This window comes from Callospermophilus lateralis, chromosome 3 (assembly GCF_048772815.1).
Source record: "Callospermophilus lateralis isolate mCalLat2 chromosome 3, mCalLat2.hap1, whole genome shotgun sequence".
In the NCBI taxonomy this organism is placed as follows: domain Eukaryota; kingdom Metazoa; phylum Chordata; class Mammalia; order Rodentia; family Sciuridae; genus Callospermophilus; species Callospermophilus lateralis.
This window is the reverse complement of record NC_135307.1, coordinates 43,737,927-43,742,333: the sequence shown is the minus strand read 5'-3', so window position 1 is coordinate 43,742,333 and position 4,407 is coordinate 43,737,927. Positions and strand designations below refer to the sequence as shown.

The 4,407-nt window shown below is 42.5% G+C and overlaps 2 non-coding genes across 2 annotated transcripts; one reads left to right on the top strand and one right to left on the bottom strand.

Annotated features, from left to right (window-relative positions):
* Nucleotides 1–569: 569 nt before the first annotated feature.
* Nucleotides 570–676, top strand: LOC143395963 (U6 spliceosomal RNA). Its single transcript, XR_013090868.1, has one exon. It is a non-coding gene; the product is annotated as a U6 spliceosomal RNA (small nuclear RNA).
* Nucleotides 677–1,570: 894 nt separating this feature from the next.
* On the bottom strand, nt 1,571–1,677 carry LOC143395962 (U6 spliceosomal RNA). The gene has a single exon (XR_013090867.1). It is a non-coding gene; the product is annotated as a U6 spliceosomal RNA (small nuclear RNA).
* Nucleotides 1,678–4,407: the final 2,730 nt, after the last annotated feature.

Below are 4,407 nucleotides of genomic sequence, written 5' to 3'. Positions count from 1 at the left end.
AATATTAGCTAATATTAAGAAATTACCTTAATTTTTATCTCTCTCTCTCTCTCTCTCTCTCTCTCTCTCTCTCTCTCTCTCTCTCTCTCTCTCTTCCTTTCTTTCTTTCATGTTCTCATCAGAGAAAGTTAAGTGGTGAAATGACCTGCTATAAATGTGCGCAACCCACAAACCACTATCTCAGCTCAGCGTCTCCTGACAGGACCTCCCGTTTCCCGCTCCCTCGGCTTTCTACAGCCAGGAGCGTGCATTCCCAGCATGCCTCGCGGGCGGAGCGCTACAGCCGAAACTCTCAGCCCTGTGCCTGGGTGCAACCTGGCGGCCACGGCCCAAAGTGCCACGGGCGCTCATTTGCATGTAACCCGACAGGTAAACTTGGCAGGTCCCTCACTACCAGATGCGGCCTAGCAACGCGAACACCAAGCGTGCGAATCTGGTGATGCGGTTCCCTTACTTCAAGCTTTCCTAAACGCCCCAGGGTGGATGAGATGGCGTGAGGGCAGGTCACCCTAACTATGAGAGGTGACAGTTCACCGTACTTTATATAGACCGTGTGCAGAACTCGTAGCGTGCTCGCTTCGGCAGCACATATACTAAAATTGGAACGATACAGAGAAGATTAGCATGGCCCCTGCGCAAGGATGACACGCAAATTCGTGAAGCGTTCCATATTTTGTGCAGTTCCTAAATTAGACGACCGTAAGCATAAAAGAAGTTAACTTGTTCCTTGCTGTCTGGTTCTCCTGCTCTGTGTTTGGGCCCAAGCTGCCTACCATCGATACAGCATCCTATTTACGTTACTATCATATTACCGAAAATAATCCTTCTGTCTGCACCTGAATACTACTTTTCATTTATCCGATTCTGCTTCTGAATTAAGCAGTGAACTTTAAATCAGATTTCCTATAACAGAATCCGCCAGATATGTGTAAACCGACCTTTCTGATGGCCCTTTTTATACAAAAAGAGACTAGTGAAAACAGATCGTAATGAACTTGCTGCTTTTAGCCAAACTTTATTGGTCCTGGAGCTCTTCAATCAATCCAAGGCACCGGCCAACAGTAAGCTCATCCAGACAATACCAGCCCTTGATAATAAACTTTGCTTTTGTGCGGCTTCACAGACTGAGAAAGAAAGAGGGTGGATGTCACTCAAGAAATAAATAATGTTGCTTCCTTTGGAAGGACTCATTAATTTAGCAATGATTTAGTAAGAATCCATCCAGCAATTCGCATGTCAGGTATCTCCTAAGTGAATAACAAACAAACAAAAAGCCAAACTATCCAGGCCTCTGGAATTTGTGCTGTTAGGTAGACAAAGCATAACTCAATTTCTGACTTTTAAGTTAAAAGAATGGGAGAGGCACACTGACATTTTCTCATGTTTGAGATACGTACTAAGGACATATTCACACACAACTTTTCAAATGTAACTCCTTTTTGTTCTCTTTTCATAGATCAATTACAGGAATATTTTTGTATGAAAGTTACATCTCAATATTGGGTGTTATCCACTGTATCTTGAGTCTGTTTTCTCACGTAAAATAGTGAAGTTGTATTTTGTGTTTGCACAAAATATGGAACGCTTCACGAATTTGCGTGTCATCCTTGCGCAGGGGCCATGCTAATCTTCTCTGTATCGTTCCAATTTTAGTATATGTGCTGCCGAAGCGAGCACGCTCTCCCTCCTGCACAGAGTCTATATAAAGTACGGCGGGCTCTCACCTCTCTTACTTAGGGTGACCTCCTCTCAGTTCATCCACCCCGGGACGTTTAGGAAAGTTTGATGTAACCGGAACCACTTCACCAGATCCGCACTTCTGGTTTTCGCAACGCTAGGCCGCTCCTGGCAGTGATTTTTGGGACCTGCTGAGTTTACCTGTCGGGTTACATGCAAATGAGCGCCCGTGGCACTTCGGGTAAGTGGCCTCCTGGCGGCACCCAGGCTTGGGGCAGAGAGTTTTTGGACCTTAGCTCTCGGCCCGCGGGGCATGCTGGGGATTCACGCGGCGCGCAGGCTGTCTCTCAGAAGTCTTTCTGCGAGCTTGGGAATCCTTGGCCTGCTAGTCCCTGAATCGTACAAGGGTCCTATAGAAAAATTTGGGGGCTGGGGATGTGGCTCAAGCGGTAGCGCGCTCGCCTGACATGCGTGCGGCCCAGGTTCGATCCACAGCACGACTTACAAACAATGATGCTGTGTCCGCCGATAACTAAAAAATAAATATTAAAAAACTCTTCTCAATATTTCACCGTGAAGTAGGGGCCTTATGCCAGAAGGCTTTGAAGTTCGCCCAGAGCGATCCCTCTGAGGGGGCGCTCCCTCCCAACGACTCAGTCCTGTAACTGTCCACACCACACTCCAAGTTGCCTGGGACTCTGCGTGCATCAGCGATAGTGTCTCGGACATTTATCCGCTGTACGCAGGCTCCGGACCCGGAGCGGAAGAACTTGGACGGGTGACCACGCCCCTCCTCTCCCAGTCCCCCCCCCCCCCCCCAGGTAACTCAAGGCTGTGTCCAACGCTGCGCAGACGCAGTGGACTCCCGAGCGGAGAAACCGTGACTAGGGCCGCGCCTCTTCACGGGTGTCTTGCCCCAGAGCCGGTTGCAGGTGCCAGGCTGCCTAAGATTCGCACTACTGAAGGACCGGCTGAAGCCTGCCTGTTTGACCTGAGAGCTTGTTTTGAGTACTTAACACCGTCCACTTGCAGAATCACTGCACTCTGTCCCTATTACGATACAAACTGCAAGACAAACCTATATGCAAGAAATGTTCCATTATTGTCAAACATTCCGATTTTTAATTATAGCAAAATTTGTGCTGTTCGAGTCATAGCCTTACGCGTTGTGAAATGAAGTCCACAGGTTAAAGCCTCTGGTATTGATATGGTTACGGTATTCCACATATGGAAGTAAGTGAAGGCCTCGAATTGAAATGGCATCATTAATAAGGAATATGGCATGTTAATACAATAACTGGAGTTTTCTTTTTTTCTCCTTTCTGTTATTGCACCCTCACCCTCAACTGTAATACAGTATTTTTTGGAATAAAAACCTGCTGAACGTCAGTAATTTCGAGGAATTTCCTGACACCCTATTTTCTGATGTGCAAAAAGAAAATAGTGTGAAATCATATAAGAATTCTAGTATTGCTAAGACAAAAACCAAGAAGGGAATAGAAAGCCCACAGGGATTATTGCTAAACCTACCTTTCTTTTTGTTTATGATTGTAATTATTTTCTCTCACAGCTTTTGAAAAGTAATTAAAAACTATTCATTCGCCACTCAAAAAAAATGACATGCCTGTTGAGTTAAATTTTCCAATTACAAATAAAATATGCTTTGATATATTTCTTCTAATGGCCTGTCTTTCCAATATGCTATTTCTGACTTCAAAGCTATTAAGAAATAGTAAATTGATGTTCAGTTTTATAGTTTGAAGAAATATATCAAAATTCTTTCATCTTACTTTCTTAAAAACTTTACATTTATTGAATGATACATGCTTAAAGACATCTATAGTCGGAAAGCTGGTCAGAGTTAACAGGGTCACCAACTTGATGTCTCTACACGTTTTAAGTTCTTTCTGAGTCAGACTACACTCCAGAATGATTATTTATAAACCTTTTATTCTTAAAAAAAAAAAAAAGAAGAAGAAGAAGGAGGAGGAGGAGGAGGAGGAGGAGGAGGAGAGGGGGAGGGGAAAGAAAGAATTTGAAAGAAATGTTTACCAAATATCAAATATATACAGAAAAAAATGGAAGGTGTGCAGCACAACAAATTTATTGAGATGAAAAATTTTTATATATAAAGTGGTTTTAAAGTATCATGTGTACAGAAATAGTAAGAAAACATAATTTTAGAGTCATGGCTCTACTGAACAATGCAATGTTAAAAAAACTAGAATAGAGGGGATGGGGTTGTGGTTCAGTGGTAGAGCGCTCACCTAGCATGTATGAGGCTCTGGGTTTGATCCTCAGCACCACACATTAAAAATAATAATAATAAGTAAATAAAAGAAAGGTATTGTGTCCATCTACAATTAAAAAAGAAATCTTAAAAAAAATTAGAATAGAATTTCTCACAGGTGATTTTTATGACACCCTTTTAAAAAAGAAGTTCTCCCTTGGACTTCCAGTGTTATTTCAGTGACCTATTATTTAGATAAATCTAAACAGAAAACTGGGCATAAACTCCTCATTCTTTCAGCTGTTATACAACTCTAAAACCAAAACCATATTTACAAATTAAATACAAAAGTAGAGATCAACAAATTCAAATCAACAACAATAATTTATTGCAGTAGAAGATGTGTTTGGCTTTAACGAAATCATCATTGAGTTTGCTAGTAGAAGGATGTAGCCTCAGGACACAGCATACAACAATGGGATCTGAGAATCTATGAAAAA